General features: G+C 41.3%; 1 protein-coding gene across 5 annotated transcripts in view; it reads right to left on the bottom strand.

Annotated features, from left to right (window-relative positions):
- Window positions 1–20148, bottom strand: part of LOC122408862 (netrin receptor UNC5C-like) — a 64995-nt gene that overhangs the window by 30219 nt on the left and 14628 nt on the right. The window contains exon 1 of one of the 5 annotated variants that reach the window (XM_043415936.1): window positions 9644–12246. The exons of 1 other annotated variant lie outside the window; for it this stretch is intronic. The gene's annotated coding sequence lies outside the window, so the exon portion shown is untranslated. Of the gene's footprint in view, window positions 1–7612; window positions 7630–9643; window positions 12250–20148 lie in introns of those variants that run through there. 3 more of the 5 variants (XM_043415938.1, XM_043415942.1, XM_043415941.1) reach the window with 3 other exon arrangements.

The following is a 20148-nucleotide window of genomic DNA, read 5'->3' on the forward strand; positions in this document are numbered from 1 at the left end:
AGCTCCGAAGACATTCCCTTGATCCTTCACGCCCGTATTCCTCACAGTCTTTTGAGCATAAAGATCTCTCTATTCCCGAAATGCCCACCGGAATCTTATCCTCATTGCCGAAACCTCGCGGTTCCATTTCTTCTCGTGTTTCAACTCATTCAACCGCTTTTTTCTTATTCTTTTTGGTTTTTTTATAACCCACCGTTCGTAGCACTCTCTGTGAGCTGTATATCATCCGATGTATACGCGTATCTATAGACTAGAATACACGTAATCCGAGAAGATTACGGTACGAATAATAAACGCGTCAACTCGCCCTCGCATTCGGCTCTGGAATAAACGCTCCTCCGAGTTAAATTATTACGTTCTATTCCTTCATCTTGCTCGATCTCGACGTCTATATATGAGAAAACCGTGAGGTTCTGCTTTTTTCTCTCACAATTTTCGTGATTCATGACAGGACAGTGAGTGTCACCTCTCGTATTCTTATTTCAGCGGATTCATTTTTTTCTCTGCATTTCCTAGTGACTAATTTTTATTATAGCCCGATGATTGTAGAACGATTTATGACCAACCGTACGCTTTCTAGTACCCGTGGATATTATTTACGGCTACGTTTTTTTCACGCTTCTTCTCAGATTTCGCAAATTTACGCCTCGATTAATTTGCGGATCTATTCCATCCCTCGCCCCTAACAAGCTCGCTCGTCTTTCGTGAGGTATCATGCCAAGTCTTGGTTCACAAAGTATCGCCATTTTTGGACGAACCTTTCGTCGTCCACGTGGCAAAAAAAACTTTGTTTTTATCATCCCTTTTTCAAATTTCATACGAGAAGTTGCGCTCCGCACTGTTGACTAATCCGCTGAGTATTTTGGAGTTGCAACACTTACATTTTTTCCTGTTCCTGAATATTTTTTCACACCTTAATAAGCCTGGATAGCAAAAATTCCTATTCCAATGTGTTATAACCGAGTTCTCATGATCCAATAAATTGCAACGAAAGAAAATTGTATCCTCAATCCCAGAAATGTACGAAGATGCGAATACATCGAAAGCTGTATGTTAAAAATAAATCGGCTTGGTCCGACACGTAGTTACGACAGAGACCTGGGCCTTCGGGCTCGGGCTCACCATCGGTGCGCGGTGCGTCTCTCCTTCGTCAAGAATATATATTCAAAAGGACGAGTGAACACGTATATATAAAATACATATAAACGCTGAATAAATATTCTCGTGAGTTTGCTCTACGGGGGAAATGTGAGTTTTTATCGCTACCGCAAGATCTAAACACGAGATTTTCCCAAGATGCAAGGCTAACTCTCGAATTTAATGGTGGCGGTGCCACATGAGCGAAGCATGCTCCACGTGTTGTTCTCCTAGGACATCAATCTCAAGCGTTATTCATTCTTTTTATATCTCCGTACTTTAACATATAGTTATGGTTATCTGTTTTTGATTTTGGGCCCTAGCTCCGCGGGCGGTGAGGCACAACTTATGTTTTATTCTCTGCGGGTCGTTGTCGCTGAATTCCAGCAGGTTTTGGGTGGCACACATCCCATGTTTCATTCATGTAACGTAACAAAATTGATTAGATAAAAAATATCCACTGTTCTTCCACGTACGCGGTACGAACGTTGAAACGATTATAGATAAACCTTTGTCCACGACTCCTATGAGAATGGTAGATTATGCCTCGAGATATCCGCCAACAGAAAAAAAGTTGCCCCATATGGCTACTTTTCGAAACGATCAGATGAAAACGCTTCTTTTTTTCGGCATCATCCATCAGCCCGTATTCACTTTTATCCGTGATAAATTGATTGGATATCAACAACAACCAGGTGGCAATTTTATCCGTTCACGATCTCGTACGTACAAGAGCCAAGTTTTTCTATTAAACAGGGTAATTAATAACGAACTCCCTCCGGAATTCAATTACTACTTTGATTCAGGGTGTTAAGTGATCGTCGATACAGCAGTTTTCGTGCGTAACTATTCTCAACATTGTTATATCTACTCTCTGAAATGTCAGATAAAAATGACGTATTCGCTCGAAATTCCATATGAAAAAACAGCTTTCCGACCTCCTCGACCAGACTCGAAGCGACCGGTTGGAACATCATTCTTCCCTGACAGCTGCCACTGATCAGGCAAAATATAAGTTTCTCGTTATCATTTTGATCAGTGACATATTTCCAAAAGGTTCATCGAGTACCGATCGTTCATGGAACTACGACAAATTTCGAATAGAAGGCTCTCGAATATCTCGACGCTACTACTCTCGTTCCTGGACGACGATTTCATTCGCGTCGTCAAAAAGTACGATGAAAATATATATCGGAGGCCTCTCGCGATGCTGAAATAAATAAAAGACAGTCGTCATGTCGCTCGAATATCCACCACGTTCATATTTGACAGGACTTTTGGTTCGTGCGGTTCTGTGAACTGGTACGAGCAAACGATTCTGCTCACGGTAATGTTTACATATCCGAGAAACAAGATTCACTGATACCAAATAGCAGTCGTGAAATTGGATTCGTAAAAGAACATCAAGAAAAAGAGGTGGCAGAGGGGGACCTGACGGCTCGATATCGAGAGAGAGGGAGGGAGGGTCTGCCCAAGAACAGCGGTAAAAGCAAGAGGAGTTGGGGGTGGAAGTACTCGCAATCGCGTTCGAGCCTTTTAATGGAGTTGCTATGCTGTATGGAGAAGAAAGAGGGGAAGAAACCCGGCCTGGTTTCGCGCACCTCGTCAATTTCACCCAATATGCAAACCAGCTGTAAACTGCACGCCATAATAAAAGTATACACAAACAATTTATTTGTTCATGAGTATCGTTTTCGAAAGTAGTACTTCATATTTTAGAAAAATTGACCACCCTGAGAGCTCGATTAAATGCATCCATCCCGTACATATTGCATACCTCGAACTTCTATAAAAACGACCTAAAATTTTTTAACTCGTCGTAAAAAATCGTACCGTAAATAAACATGTGTAAAGTCGATGGCGAGATCGCGAGAATGGAAAAAGTAGTCTGTCCGAGAGTCAGGCAAAAAAGGATTTGCAAGTTTCACGAGATTCGCACAATATTCAAAGGTGTTCCAAAGTGAGATCCTTTGAACACACGCCATCGAGCTTCTGCATATTTTCTCATTTTTCTCTCTGTAACTACGTCTTATAAAGTGGAAGACGCACCCGATGCTGGATCGCATACATAGAAATGGATATATGGAAGTCAGATCTTCCTTGCACTGCAAAGCCCTATTCGTCTTTCTCGTTTTCAAAAATCATTACATAAATGGAAAAAGGTAAAAACCGAAGTACGAGAACTACGAATGATATTACGTTTTCATAAAATCACGAGTTTGTAATAAATTCAAAAGTTTTTTCACAAGAATTTTTATTATCCCGAGTCACATGCCAAGCTATTAAAGATCGAACTTCATCTTACACAAATGCACCCTCATGCTCTCTCGTGAAGCTTGCTCATGGCTTCTTGAAAAAGAAAAAAATATACACGAGATATTGACTACAAGTTTCATGTCTTCGTTCAAACGAATACAATATGCCTCGGGGCTTTATTCCGTACATTTATAGCACAGAAGTGAACTTCTCTCTGGAGTCACGCATCCGCAATGGAATTGTATTCCAATGAGAGCTCTATCCCGGTGGCCTTCATTTCTTCATATGAATTTTCTTCTTTATACCGATGGCGTACGCGGAACGGTACTAGAAGCATTATGGGCTTTTATACTTGTCCATCTCCGGCGTATCGACTCTGATATATCGTCGTATCAAATAAACTTACCGATATTACTTTTTCCGTTAGCTTATTCGCTCGGGAGCACCGAATATGCATAAAATGACGAACCGCACTACGGAGGTGGGTTCCTCTGTCGCTGAGCAAAGTTCGTAAATCGCATCAGAGTAAAATTGTGGCTAGCATGAATAGTTGAACGAGGGCAAACATATTTTCAACTGTATAGGGTCTCCAGCTAAATTTGCAAATATTTCTACGCGTCAAGTCAATCATGGAAAAGAAAAGAGAATTTTTTAAATGAAATAAAAAGCGACGCAGATGTGGATTGACAACTGTCTCAAATCTAATAGAATTCCTGAGAATCATGTCATGTCGACAACGTAAATTGCTTATATTGACAATCCGAATCGTGGGTTCACAACATTTTCCCAGCACTTTCTCCCCGTCAATGAAAACACAACTTAACAAAAAAATATTTGCTCGTTGTCCTAAAGTTCACTTCATGATTTCCTGGTTAACTATACACAAAAACGAAGAAAAAATACCCTCGTTTCATACAAAGTTTGCTTTTCTGATAGTTATACCAATGATACTCATTTTCATAGGAATTTCAATTAATTTTGATACATTCAAAAATACTCTGGGACAAAAGTGGGGTTCTTACTCGAGTTATAAATAACAATCAAGTTTTTTGTACTAGTAGGGAACACAGATTTATATGGAACAGCAGGACCCATATTCATTTTCGAATAATTTTCGACTTTTTTGTGAGCTAGTTTGATAGTTAAAATGAATCAAAATAATATTCATATTTGTATTGTTTTATACAACGTTGGAGTCCAACGAAATAAACGAAAATAACATTTGTAATTCGCCAATTTTTTAATTCACGAATCATGGATGGAGACTGAAAAACTACGAAATGCAAATAAGTCAGGTAACAGAATCGGAGAATTACTGGAGTTGTCGGAGAGTTTTTTCACATCATTTCCACCTACGTTGCAAACTTCAGCGTCATGATTTTATTATAAAATAAAAATTGTCATGACTGATTTTCAAAAATATCGCTCAAACGTTCTCCTGGATACAAAAGCAAACTTTTTCACGTCACGTGATTTTATTTCGTTCGGATATGATCCAATCAACCAAAATTTCATACTTAAATGTCAATATCAAATTTTCTACAAAAAAGACACTCGCACGTATGTCTTGATCAACGGGTCTATTCCACCCTCTCTTACGTGGGGAGATGGCGTCTCATATAACTTCGCATTGTCGCTACAAATACACGTTTGCGCTTCAACGCATCAACATATATAGCCGAGGCTTCTCGAGTTTGAGAAAACGGAGGGTCAGGTAGGAAAGCTTGTGCACTCGTGACACTAGGAGCTACGCACCTTCAACCATCCCCGTCGTCCCCGAGGGAGCAACAGAAACGTAGTTACCATAAGCTTGAATCGTAAATCATTTCGTCGGGAGTCAGGAGCGAATGAGGGCGAGAAGTGCTGCCGTTGCGTCGTAGCACGGTCCGCCGTTGAAGTCCTCTCTACCTTCACCTCCGTATCGACACCCGCTATATACGATAGCAGTCTGCTTCCCTTTTTTCCCACACTTCCGCACGAGCATGTACGCCGACGGGGAAAATATACGGGGAACGAGGAGTTGCGCGTCTCATTGTCGAAAGAGTCGGCACTTGTGGCACGAATCGATATTCTTCTTTGCATTGTGTCCGTGGGACGCTTTCGCAGAAAGCCCCGAGAACGTGAATTGCATCGATTGAAAATTTTCGATTGTTCAGTTGAACCGCAAGTTTTCCATTCCCGCTACTCGCGTGCGGTTTTTCGGAGTACAATTTTCGCCGTTGTTACAACTGTAAAGAAAGATATCGATAAACGATATCCGTGGGGTGTATAGACCAGGTTCTCCTAATAGAGACTCAACACCCTCCTCTTTCGGGCTTCGTTTCAATGTATATAGACGTCTTTTCCTGAATCACCAATTCGTCGTTTTCTGTCATTGAGCATTCGTCTTTTTTCCTTGGTGCCCCTCGGCACGAAAGTGCGTTTCATTGTTCGCTGCGCCCCACTGCTGCAACTCCACAGGTAGAATAAAGTTCTTAGGAAAATCACATACGTCTGCATAATGGAGTCAAAGTGTTAGCCGCCGCGCGGTGCGTTTGATACGACGAGGATACGAATGTAGTGCAAAATTATCGAAGCACCTCGTCCCACGGAATTGTGTGCATGAAAACGAGGGGAACTGGAGAAGAAAAATTTTCCTGAGAACATTCTTCACTGTCGGGAACAACGGATGTACCTTCGAGGAACTTGAAGGTCGGACGCAGATGCTGAAACCTTGCGCGTGCCAGGTGCCACGGTAGAAACCCGGTCAGCCTCAAAACCTTGCGTCCAATGTGTAATCTTTGTACACACTCGAATACATAGACGAACGTATGTTCGGGCGTGTGTGTGCTCCGATGTGCGAGAGTATCGAAGAATCGATTCCATATTCCTCTCACAGCCTCTTCTTCGACTTCCACCGGTAATTTCTTCTCACATGTTCATGTCCCCGTGTGTTTGCGCGTGCGTTTTCCCCATCTGATGCTCAACCGAGCGGAGATCCTGTCACGATAAGTGGCGCGTTAGCGTTAGATCGCTTTGGCGAGATACGACGAAGGAGGTCCTATTCGAAACGAATTTCGAGAAGACGTTTCTTCCAAACGACACGATGGGCTTCGAAATACCGACTCATCTGGTGCTGGACAACATATGGCCGACAACTAATTTTGTGCACGCTTTAATGTCCCTGGGTACAAAGTCTTTGTCCAGAGCGACCGACGAACGCCTGAATATCCGAATTCCTTAATAAACGTGTTTATTCATCGCGGCCTCCACTAAAAATCCGACCCATTTTTCTAGTCAAATACAGTTTAAAAATCTATTTTTATCAAATTCCCTAATTCTTTACGTGCACGTACAGCCATGCACCCTAATTCTCGGTCCATCTTATCTCTCGAGTTTTTTCACACTCGGGAGCGGTTGTAAAGTCTATTAAAGAATATATAAAGAGCTTCGAGCTGAGGAGATCAGTGCTAAGAAGACGAGAAAAAACGCGGAGCGTGATGTCTTTGCCACAGTTGTGCAGCTCACCCGCAAGGGGAGAGAGACACACTGATGAGTTCCTTTTTTTTCATACGTCGATATATTGTTACCCCCGTCACGTACGGCGCAACTTCCTGTTCGGCACGCTCGCACCGGTTTTCCTCCACTCTTCTACATACATATGAACGAAACTCTTGCTCTATTTTCATCTCTCTCTTTCTCAATCGTACGTATCTCATCTTTCTTGCTTGCTCGCCCTTCCCTCGAACGAAGTTAGCGTGGCGAATCGCCACTGAATTTATACATTCGTATAGCTATATATCGACGTATGTTTTCAGATATAAACGCGCACGTGTAACATTCGTATACACGTATACATCATACTCGTCGTCGGACGATGAGAGAATTGGAAGAGCGGATGTCGGAAAACCGGCCTGGCGTCAAGAACGCGGAACGGAACGGCTGTTTAATTAGAATTAAATGGTGGGACGCCCGCCCGATGAAAATGCGAAAGGTGATTATTATATATATCGCAAACTCTCTTCGTGTTTATGTGCACACTGAGGGGAGTTTTAACGATCGTTAGATCTCTCGACGAATCTACAACGGTGCTGGTTTTCCTATCGGTAGTTAAGAAATTTTCCATGTCCCGAGCATCTACCGCCCCTGTGGCAAACACTCATTTCTCATAATTACATATATTACTTATCAAACCTCTTTCTCCTCGGGCATTTATATCAATCGCTACATTTGTTCTTACCACTAATATCCCTTTTCCGTTCAGTCAAACCATTTAATTGCACATTACGTTCGGATTTTATATTCACCAAGTTGATATGCACACCTTGAGAAATATTTTTTTCTCGTTGAACAAAATCCGTTTGGGTTTGAGAAAAAATAGCGGACTCGACCGCAATTTCCCTAGATCAATTCGATCGTTTGGTATGTGCAAACGAAAAGGAAAATACACATATTTTATCCGCCCAAATGGGTTTTGGTCGATGAAAAAAATGTTAATCTCGGCGCACCGTTCCGTTTTACTATTATTGCGACTGAATTTTTTATTAAGTACTGAATTCTTATTATAAATTCTAAAATAATGATCCGAACGGTTGAAAATGTTTCGAACGATTACTTTTTCGGATACGGCAAAGAGAATTTACTCCTTTAAAAGGGAGCAATCCGACGGAAATCCGTTCTGGTGAATATAAGAATGAATATTCAACCGGCCGAGGCTCACGCGGCTGAGTTTTCTTTGGAAGTGACAAAAAGTTGAAGATTATCGAGCGCTCGAACGAGAAATATTTGTCGCGGTGAAACATGCGCTGCTCGCAAAGTGCCCTGCGACGGTGAAAACATATCGCGAAGTTGATAAAACTCGCGGAAGTGTGCCAGCCGGCCCTCGAAACGCCTGCTCGAGCGAGAGTTACCGGTGCACGACGGATTATCGATGGGATTGTTCCCATACGCACAAATATAAATTATTTGTATTTCACCAGTATTTCTCGAATAATTATAATTTAAATCGCACCAAATTTACGATCTTTTCGTCGAATATTCGTTGCGCATTCGCGAGAGTCCTGGATTTCATAAAATCTCTTTTGTAATTCTGCGAAGTAAAAACTAGCCTCCGAATAAAAAGTAAACACATAAAACATGCAAATTCTGTATAATGTAGTACAGCGACATCGAAGCTAGATTTACCAGCCACGAATCCAGCACCGAGGAACCACGAAAAAGAGTCAATATTCTCATTCATTAATCGGTGTGATGGCTAAATGATGGGTGAATAATTTATACATATTCCATTAACACGCTCGGTAATTATTCGTCAGCGAGAGAATATGCAAAGTTCATCGTTTAAAATTTCACGGCGCATTCGGTGAAAAAAATAGAAAAACATAAAATCGAGGGATAACAACCTTCCATTTGGCTTTTGCATCGAAAGAGAAATTTGTTTTAAAACTTTTTCAGTTTCGAATGCGCCGCGACGGATGAATTATGATGCATATTAATGTTACATGTTCACTGACTTTTTCTATTTTTCGATTTCTCGAATGATGAGTTTTCTATTGAGATTATTTCAGGTTGTGGATGTCTTTGAGCTGTGAAATTTCGTTGTCTGCTGTTACGATTCGTGAGCCTTGTAATTAGAGATGCGGTTCGTTGGCTTTTTCGATAAACCATTACATCACGATTCTGAAGCATTGAATTTAATAATCCATAGAAATGCACCAAGCGAAAATAATGTCAAGTTATAAACTAAACGATCCCACTGTTGATCCAGCGTTGTACGGAGAGAAAACGAACGTTTTAACGCTAAACGATCCGTGAATAATTTACAATTTATTCAATCAGGCGGTTTACGGATCGAAAAATACACACGAAAACATGGAATTCGTCTTGTGAAGGCTCGTTATTCGAGCATCATTTCGAAAACCGAATAATTTACGTCTTCGTGGCAAACACTTGACAGATTCTTTCTCTCTTTCGTATCCTTCCCTTCGTTTTATCGAGATATCAGAGGCTCCGTACACGCATACGTACGTTTTTATTGCCAAAATCATGCAAGAATTTCTTGCGTATGCTAACGAGCAGCAGCGAAAGTTTTTCATTCGCTATTCCGCTTTTTATTGTCGACGGGGACGAGTTGCTGTCAACAAACGATTGCCGCGTGAATGTCCGAAGTTTTTTATTAAAAAAAGAAAAAATCACGTAATAAAACGCTCAAGTACGGTCATGAATTAATCGAGGAAAAGGAAGTGCCACTATCGAAGGATGTAAAACTTACTCGGAAAATTCATCGGACGCTTGCGATATCCATTTAAATCTTATTTCACGCCACTTTATCCACCACGGATCACTCACTCCGCGTTTTTATCGCACTTTCAGTTTGTTCGCACTGCCGAAGCAAAAACAGCGTGATTTCAAGATTGTTGTTATTTTATGATTATTATTAAGCACGCTCGATTGGTTTCTCAATAAAAAACCGGCTCAACTCGATCACTATGAGATTCCCAGAGTAAATAAACACTCGGCAGGTATCGATAAAAAGTCGATCGTTCCACACGATCCCTTATTGCAGGAGTAATGATCAGTATAAAATTGAAGTCGAATCATTTGACTCGAGAACAAAAGCAAAATTCTGTCGCCCCGAAAAATAATGATTTACTAAGCATTAGTTAAAGTTCAATGATCCAGTCAAATTGATGTTGAAGTTTTATAAATGCACGTGACGATCTGTGTTGTTTCGAGATAAGATAACGACGGTGAACTGCTTCACTTAAGTCCTTTAAACTTGAATTGTCCACTATAAAAATGGAGCCGATATTGGTCTCGTTGAAATGCTCACTCCGATGTGTAATCGATGAAAAATTTTAATATCTCATTCCAATAAAACAAAACTCATGAATCCGATTGTTTATTTATTGGCGCGAAGTAAACGGATTTTTTGAATATCATCAACCCTGTCGTCATAGAGCGTTGAGTCGCGCGCGGCTCATGTCGGCCAACTGACTCGAGGCTGAAAACGTTGGGAAAGCTTGGTGGCTGCTGTTGGGCGCCGGGGTAGAGGCGCTGCTGATCGCAGTGCCGGTATCGCAGACGGTGGGAGAGCGAGAGAGAACACGGTGGAAGGTAATGGTGGTAGTAGTGGCGGCGGTGATATAGCGGTAGCAGCGGAGGGAACGGCGGTAATACTATACAGCAAAATCGGGGAATGAGAAGGGACGATAGGGACAGGAACAGCGGAGCGAGAGTGAGAGAGAAGAAAAAGGGAGAACAGGAGGGAGCAATGTGGAGGAGGCGAAACTGTAGAAGCGAGAAGAGCCAAGTTCGTATGGTGGGACGAGCCAGAGAGGCTGGCTGCGTGCAGAGAGAATCTGTATTTGTATTACGCATGGAGGGCTTACCGATTCTTCCACGTGTGCCTTCCTCGGAGAATCGGCACAAATTTGGTCCACCGTTAAACTCCCTCTTTAAAGTTATTTCGAGTTACAAAGCATTGGAGGTCGGAATTCCATAAACGAGGATTTCATGAGGATTTCATATTTGCGGAATGCAGACTAATCGAATCGGCTTATTTCTATGGAAAGGTGAGGGCCGTTACGCGACTACCGAATGAAGGAAAATCGAGCAGAGCTTTTGAGGGGCTTATTTTCCGTGTTATCTTTTTTTTGTACCATTCATTCTTAAATAGAGCTTCAGAACCCTTCTACTTCAATGAATCACAGTTGATTGCCGATTTCTATTGGCTCAAGTACATCCGTACACTTTTTATTTTGGCTCGCTTAATTAATAAACGCTTCGTGGAATCCACAAAATCGAGGCTATATTTAGAGAACAGCGAGGGGCTCAAATACGCCAAGTCCCACCACAGCACGTTCCTACATACGAATCAGCTCACTGTGTGCTTCGGAGATGCTGGGCTTGCTCTTGCTTAGCTGGAATATTCGACCCGAGAATGGGAGCAAGAGAGACGCCACGACGAAACTCCATAGTGGGCGGTTCTCTTGAATATTTGAAATCTTGAGTGGCTCCGCTGTATCGTAGCCTCGAATCCAAAACCCCGAAGAGATAGTAGAAATACAGCACCTCGTAAGAGGGTGGCAAATATATGCAGTCTCGAATCAGCATACTGATGTTGTATTGTGAGAGATATTCAAACCACTACATCGAGATCCAGCGTAAAACCATAAGCGAATGGAAATTATTAGGCGTGACGAGTATTCAGTTTTCGATCCTTCAACCTTTATACGGGTTACAGAAATACCGCTGTTTCCCTCCAAATACCTCGGTGGAACGTAGTTCAATCGATGACGATCAAAACTTGAACACAAAATTTCAATTTTCAAAGATCTTTAAAAACGTGAAAATTCCTCAATTTTTAAAATTTCTGTATGATTTTAGTTCTGATAGCGACAGCTTTACACCAATCAAAACGCCCTTTGGTTTTTTTCATCTCGGATTAACACCAATCCCCGGAATCGTGGAGACCACGGACAAACACATGGGTTTCGGTGGATTAATTTTACACCGAATCTACCCGAGATATCAGAGTTAAAAATTTCTATCATTGAGTTTAAATACCAATAAATGAATCCTTCAAATTTCAAAAGTCTGTGTTTTTTTCTCGCCGCAAAAAAATCGCGAAAAAGCCCCACAAAATCCGGCTGCCACACGGGGCAGCCCCCTTAATAAATGACAACGAGTATTCATAAAATCATTTCTGTTTCAATGTTTGTACGATATCGTAAAAGTATATTTACGCTGATAAAAACAAGGCTAGTTTTATTACAAAACGAAACGCTTCGAATGCACCAGCGCACCTGGCACACTCTTGAACACGACGATTTTCAGGCTCCGTTTGTTTTTTCAAACTGCAAATGAACGCAATCAAGCTGTAACGTCGAAAAATTATTTTTTCTGGAGATATAATAAAAACATGGCCAAAAATAATTTCCGGAGCCGAATGAGTTGAGCGAATGTTTACTTCGTTTTTTTATTTTTGTTTCTAGACACTGGTACAGCTCATATTACTCTCGATAAACTCGTATAAAAAAATTGATCATTATTGTTTTTCGCTATAGCACTCGATTGTTTAAGTTTGAAAAAAATCAAATTTCTCGATAAAAATTTTCATGAAAATCTGGAGCCATCGGTTGGCGTCGCTAAAACTTGGTTGAATTCACTGGCTTCGGGGCTAACAACAGCATCAATTTTACTAATTGGCGTTGACGAATTAAACTCATGTTTTCGTCTACTACTATTGCGAAAAAAAATAATTATACAAGCAATGAGAACATAACGTGAGTTTCGTTGAAAATGCGGGGTGGAACACTACGATGAAATTATAAAAAAAAAAACATCACGAGATACATTGTGGTTAAAAATATGCTCCATTCCTGAAACCGCTAATATTCGTGATGAGCGGAGGATCATTTCGAGGGGGAGGGGTGACAGGAAATATTTCATTTCAACCCTATTCCGAGGCGAGCTTCACTCAGCAGTCAGTATTTTCGTGCACGCTCGACGCGAAGGCTCAATTTGGAACTGCTACTTTCAAGAGCGAGGAAAAAAGCTTGGTGGGACACGAAAAAATCGATTCACCGGTAAAGGTGAAGAGATTGAAAAAGAACTGAAAAGTCAGGGTGCTGGTCGCGAGGCGAGAGGGAGAAAAGGTGGGAATAACAATAAAGTGAAAAAGTGAAAAGTAGGCTGGCCGGGGGATTGCGAATAGCGAGAGGGTATTTTTCCAAAAGGGAGTGTAAAGCTGGTGTTATAGATATATCTGTACAGATTTTTTTCAGTTGCGAGGGGGCTTCAGGCGTATATGTATATATTTAGCTGTAGTGTATACATTCGGTATAATAGATGAACATATATATATAGAAAGAATTAAAGTATAACTCGGGTAGGTATCCGAGCGCAGCATTGTGCGGAGCGCGACCTCGTTTATTTGGTCGTCGTGCATAAATTTCATTTTTTTTCTTCTCTTTGCCAAACAAATATACCCAAGCCATTTATTTACGAAGGGGCTACCGGAGGTGAATTCGGGGGTGGATTCTCTCGTACATGAAGAGGAGGGTGTGGGAAGAGAAGGAGCAGGAGGAAGAGGAGGAAGAGGCGAGGGTAATCCGGGTCGAAGTCATCCACCCGTCGCGATGGGTGTTTTAGGACAACGCCAAACCACGCACTCCTCTCACCTATAACGAAAGAGGTTTGTATTTATATAAATACATGCTCTTATGGACAATGGTCTTCTTGTACAAACCCCCACCCTCCCGCCCTCCACGTCTGACTGCCCGCCGAAAAATACAACACATCCAAACGAAACGTGTCTAGGGCCCACTCGAGTGGGTATACGGCCAGCTATGCAGGTATACACATTAGTTATATATCTTTCATTTGGGTACTTGTCAAAACGTTACCATATGCCTGCAAACGTTGCGTACACTTCGTGGGACGAATAAATATTGAGCGTCGAGCAAGCACCGCGAACAAATCCATTAATAACATGAATTTAACTGAACGACGTTGGAACAAGAGAGCGACGGGTGAAAGGGCGGGGGAAGGGGAGGGGGGGGGGAGGAAGAGAGAGAGAGAGAAGAAGATGAGCCATTGAAAAGGGGGTTTGTGTGAGATCGAAACTGAATTCAGTTTCACAGTTATCCTCCATCCCTATCCTGAGCGTCGAGACTGTGCTGTCGCGCGCGTACACGCGATATGTGTTCATCCGCGTTTATATGTAGGTATACATATATGTATACGGGGAGAAGTTTGAAAACGCGAGGGAAGGAAAATCGACGTAGCCGTCGCGACGCCAACCCCTCGCTCTTCAAAACTACCCTTCCTCTCGTATCTGACCACTGTTCGGTGTCAATTTATGTCCGCGGGTGGATTTAGCTAGAATAATTTAATATCGTTCATTTCCACGTATTCCCTGCCGTATGACATACGCATGTATATGTTTATTGTTTGCATTATGTTTATACGTGTCTCACGGAGAATTGTGTGGCAACGAAGCGCGACGTCGCCGGGACGAAAATTGCTAATAGGTCAAACACGTATCGACTGCTCGCAAATCAAACGCTCCTTCCATTCACGGCACAATGCCCGTTTCCAATTATAACGCGCTTACGCCCTTACGATTTATAATTATAATAGAGATATGTATTTGATATTGTTTAAAGGGCTTTCCATATCCGTACATTTGGACAATGTGTGCAGAGGAAATCACGCTGAAATATGTCAGCCGGGGAGAGTCACAATTAGCAAAACTCTAATCAAATATTGCCTCGGCGCTCTTCGCATCGATGCGACGACCAGCTCATGCTATTTGCTATCTATAACAAGTCATGAAGCACCACCAAAACTCACGAGGGATCGCACGAATAAATCTTTGCGATACGCTCCCATGACTATACACAAATTTCAGCCCTTTTACTGAAGGGTCAACGATTTCCGGTGTTAACCCGGATGCAACCCTCTCGATTGTTCAAATATTCGGAGGCCAACAATCGATATCTCTCTCCTGAAAATACCAATTTATTAATTCCTATTTCCTGACAAACGTTGGCACAATCTTATGATTAATTTATGATGCCGAAACAAGCATTATTGAAAACAGAAATGATTTTATTACTTTATCTGCATTATTCTATATTAATTTTAATTTTTTTACGTTTAAATTACATCATGAATAATGGAGTAAAGCGATAAGTCACTTTTGATATCATTAATTTTATTATTAGCATTACGAAACTTGATACAATTTTATCAATTGGATTGCGTTTATTTAATCGATTTAAATGATAATCAAGCGATTAATAGTGATGAATGTCGCGATCGATTTTTGGCTCGTGCATCGATAAGTTCCATCGATAAAAATCGAATTCTTTCAGCAGCAATTCCTCGCGGCAGCGATAGAAATATAATAAGTTACGTGCGACCGCGTTTTTCGGAGTGCTTGCACCACACGCTGGGCTCTCATGATCGAGGCAACTCCGTGAGTCACGCTTACGTGTCGAATGGACCTTTAGCTCCTTGGACCTATTAATCCTCGATGGATTTGATATCGATCGATAATAAATCGATCGTACATGTCCTCCCACAGGTATACGCACACATTGATGCTCGTTTTATGAATCCCTGAACGCCAACGTTCTTTTCCAAGATACGAGACTTCCTTGAGAAAGCTTATGAGACAAACGCGAAATTGAGTTCGTTCCTCAATCCACCAAAATGGCGAATCGAAATGAATTTTAAACAATCGCACTAACTTGTTCAGCTAAAAGCTGGATTTTATTTATAACCCCACGAGAAGCTGGTTCTTCACTCAAAGTAGCGTCGTATTTTCTGCGCGATCAAAATCAGACCACTTATTTCTTAGCCCCCTCGATATGGAAGATTTCTCACGAAATTACCACGAAAGCGTTGAAAACAAATCTATCCTTAACTATCCCGACCAATTAGAGAAAGATAATGCTCTTAAAAATATACACAAAATATCCTATCTGAGATTAGTTCGCTCAGTGCCCGCAGCTGTTCTCGCGGGACGAGGGTCGGACTTGCTAGGATTTAGATAAAGTGAAAGAAAAAGAAGCGACGAAGATACCCCGAGGATGACGTCCAGGGAAGAGGGTCCCTGCACGTGGATTTTATCGCCATATTCCCCCAGTCACTGCTTTACTTATTTTTTGTGCATCCATGTAAATTTACTCGGGAGATTGGTAAAAACACAAATTTATATTTGCCTCGACGACCAACGAGGCGAAGAGATTGAACCTCCTCTTCCGCTGTGACGAAACGAAAATCATTGGAAAATATTTATGTAGAATCGCTTCGTCCTGATATCTCTTCTATTATCTTCCTGTGTGTATGCATAATGTATACAGATATGCGTCTATTTCACGGTCGGGAATCCACGACCTTAGAGAATCGTGGGCATGCAGCTTCCATTGCCTGGATTGAAATATCGTTCCGCTCGACGGATTCGACGTCTGTATTTTCTTAGCGACGTACGAATATTTTCGTCCCATTATTGGCTATTCTCGGGACATACAATCTGCTCAGAGATACTTACGTATTTTAATAAAAATATCAGGCATTTTATTCAATAAACGAGCACTAAGAAATACTTTGGCAATTCACTTAGATCACGTTTCATTTGGTTTGCATAAGAGCGAAATCCTAGGGAATCTTGCCGAAGTGTGCGAGAATAAGTTATTGTGATTGAAAGTGGGTTAGTATTAAGTTGGAAAGTGAAAAAAATGTGTAAAGATAGGCAATAAAGAGTAAAAATGGAAGCTGTGCATCCTGCAAGGGAGGCAATTAAAGCTACGATGCATTAACACACTTTGAACGAGCTCTTTAAGGCTTTGCTTACGTCCACAATTTTCAAAAAATCTTTTTTTTTACAGATTACTATTCTCCATAGTTTTATGCGTATTTCTGTGAAAGTCGATTGTAAAAATTTCCTATAGATCAAAAGTTATTATAGAAAACGTCACTGCCCAATGGGAGGGCCTTACTAGCACTTGAAACTTTAAATGCGTTTTTCTCAAAACTACTTTTTCTGGCACAACCTGCATGATAACTCATACGGTTTTTTAATATTTTTTAACGTTTTTTTTTAATATTCGAAAGAGTCGTAAATTGCGAAGTTCTTTGAATTTCAAAAATCCAGCTCGACAGGCTACAACTTTATTTAACAAGATTTTATTTCAGGTTTTGCAGATCTATCAACATTCCAGGAATAAATGATGCAGACCGTGGAGCAACTTTTTTTTCAAGTACTTCGGTAAACGTGATTTTTTATGTTGTAATTTTTGAAAAAAAATGAAATAATTTTTTTTACTTAAATACTAATAAACAACGTGTAAAAATAATTTTTATTCATTTCCGTTGCTATATCTCTTCTAAAAACAGCTTTTCTTTTAGAGCATTTTGAGCACTGCTGGACGTACGTCAGGCGTTAAGGGCCTATTACCCTCACACACGTGGCACAATTTTATGTTCACGAGCGTAGATCCAGCGAAACAAGAACATGCACATGGGAATACGTGAGTGTTCGAAAGCAACGAGAAATGAATGTGCAACAGACTGAGACAAACTGTGGAACAAGAGTGCCGAAGGGAGAAGGGTAGTTTACTGGTTTTTTAAGCACGCCGCCAATCAAGGATGACCGAGATTTTTCCTCTGCTTCTTTCTCTTTATTTCTCTCTTTCTGTGAAACATATTTCAGTGACCATGTTATTTGCTCTTTCGCTCTCACCAGAGGGTACATACCTCGGACCCCCTTCTTGGCACTGGAAGAGCTGCGAAGCAGCAGGGGGCCCTGCCCCGGTGCCTGGTCATGCGATCCAGCCCTCTGTCTCGTACCTGTGATCACAACTTTTCGGATTCCTCCAGTTCCATGACTGTGCATCCTCTCGCTGCGGACTCCTCGAAAAAGATCGATGTGCCCCGACGGTCTTGACTTGCTCTATCTTGATCCATCATATTGTGATCTTAAAATCCGCCCCTTTCTCTCGTGGCGATCTTCCAGCAGTGATTCGAGGATTATTAGAGAAAAAATATTGGAGGAGTCGAGCCCTTTTCTGCGCACCTGCCCACAATTATATTCCACCGCTTAACGATACGATCCAGCAGGAAATTTTTTTATCCAGGGAAATCTCGTGTGCAGCCGGCCTAATAAATGTGAAGATAAATACGTTAAATTTCATCCCGCATCGGTGCCGCTTTTCGGTATTTTTATTCACGGTGTTACCTCGAAATTTAACGATCATCCGCATCAAGGAACAAAGAAATAAACATTTTTGCGACAAAATACCAGCACAAACTGTCGAGCGAAAATTTACCGCGTACGCTATTTGACCTGAACCGAAGAAAAGTCGGCCACCGTCGATCGAATGTGTTGTGTGATTTAAAACATCCCTGACCAGCCGTTCTCTCTTTTGAAACGTCCGCGGTCTTTCCCACAGCCAAATCTCGCGGTTTATTTTCAATCGAATCTTTCGCGAGGACACTTATCCGGGCCATCGGCTGTCGAGTACAACGTCATCGGGCCGATAGCACACGTTGCACATTGTGTAAGTCTCGGACACACGAGAAACTCCGTTATTCGCGTAATTCCCGATAATTTTCTTCGGTATACATGTATACTAAGGTGTATACACGTACGTATATATGCGTCTCGGACTGTTGAGCTCGCTCGAGAGAACTAACTCGCAAACCACGCCCGCCGCTCCGTAGCCGCCAACCGAGAATCGAATAACGCACTGTACGGTTATCCCGATCTACGTTGTGCGATAGGTATTTGATACGCAAATCGATTCCTTTCCAGAAGGACGTAGAATGTTGAGCTTAATGAGGAAACCTCGAGTCTTGCGCCCTTTCGAATTCACGTTCTAAACATAGATATACCAGCCAATTTATAGCGTGCCTCATTTCATTGAAGCACGCTATAAATTAGCAGCCTGCCATGTAGAATATCGATCGAAAGCAAACTATCGAATTCACTGCAGACTATTTGGTTAATCCGATACATGGACGCGGTAAATAAAGCCAACAATCTACCGATTGTGTGTGTATAGCTAGAAATGATCCTACGATTATTCCATTCCGGAGAATCGAATTTAAATATTGTACGTGCTGAAAACAATATGCCGATCGATATAACCCGCCGGGCAGTGGAAAATGAATTGCACTATTCGATTTGTGACGAATGCGCTTTTCCTGTTCAAGAGCTACTTCGCACCTTATGCTCTTGAAATTCTACACTTTATATAATCGACTGGTGTGCTTCGAGAACTCCGGACGGAGATTCGAGAGCATGTCAGCAACGTGTAGGACAATATTTATCCAGACGTGAAAAGAATAACACTCACTCCATCAAACAGAAAAACACACGCTTCGCTTCGAAGCTTGTTTGATGTTTTGCTCTAATCCTGATCACGTGCTTTAGTCTTAATATCCTGCTCTCCTGCTCCGAAGGTGTATCAAACAAGCATGTAGAATTAACTTTGACGAGAGAAAGAAAGTCTTCCCAGTCGAAACCTGAGTTTTTTCGAAAAGAATCGTTAAACTTCAGGGCAGTTTCGTCGCTTCGCTTAAGGGAGAATGTGAGCCTGACAGGCTGAGAAATGAGATATTTTTTGGGATTTTTTTTTTGAAAATACGGTTTGATTAAATTATTTGAGATTTTGTGTGTCTGAAAAAGCATCTGAAATCAAAAATTCAAAAAGATGATTAAATTATAATAGTATAGCTATTGCAGCATCGTAGGAAAAGTGAAAATTGTGTTTAGAATATAGAAATGGCGTCCACTAAAAAAAAAAAATCGAATTTCACACAAAAATTTTGCAGTAATTTATTAATAAAAAAAGTCAACAATTTAAAAAAAAACTCTACGATGCGACGATAGTGATAAGTTTTCTGAAGAGAATCCTTTTTGAATAAAGTCGATTGAACAAAATTTCACAGGGTTTGCTGTCAACCGGGTAAAAAAACATGCTCTCGAGAAAAACGCGTTTAAATTTTTGAGAGGATAAAATTGAATGATGTAACTTAAATATAAATGCAAAATACAGAAGCTCTCTTGCGTCCAAGCTCTTTTTTCACACTGATATTCCCCCTTAAACATGGCGTTTGCTCTATCCGCCTGAAACTGTTCGAAGCATCGACGATACTTCTATTCCAGAACACGTGTCGTCCAGTCCTTTCCCCAGGAAAAGACTTTTCTCGGCCACGTGTCGGCTCGGATACCGAAGACCTACAACGGATCTCTGCATCGAA

This window comes from Venturia canescens, chromosome 4, assembly GCF_019457755.1.
Source record: "Venturia canescens isolate UGA chromosome 4, ASM1945775v1, whole genome shotgun sequence".
Classification (NCBI taxonomy): domain Eukaryota; kingdom Metazoa; phylum Arthropoda; class Insecta; order Hymenoptera; family Ichneumonidae; genus Venturia; species Venturia canescens.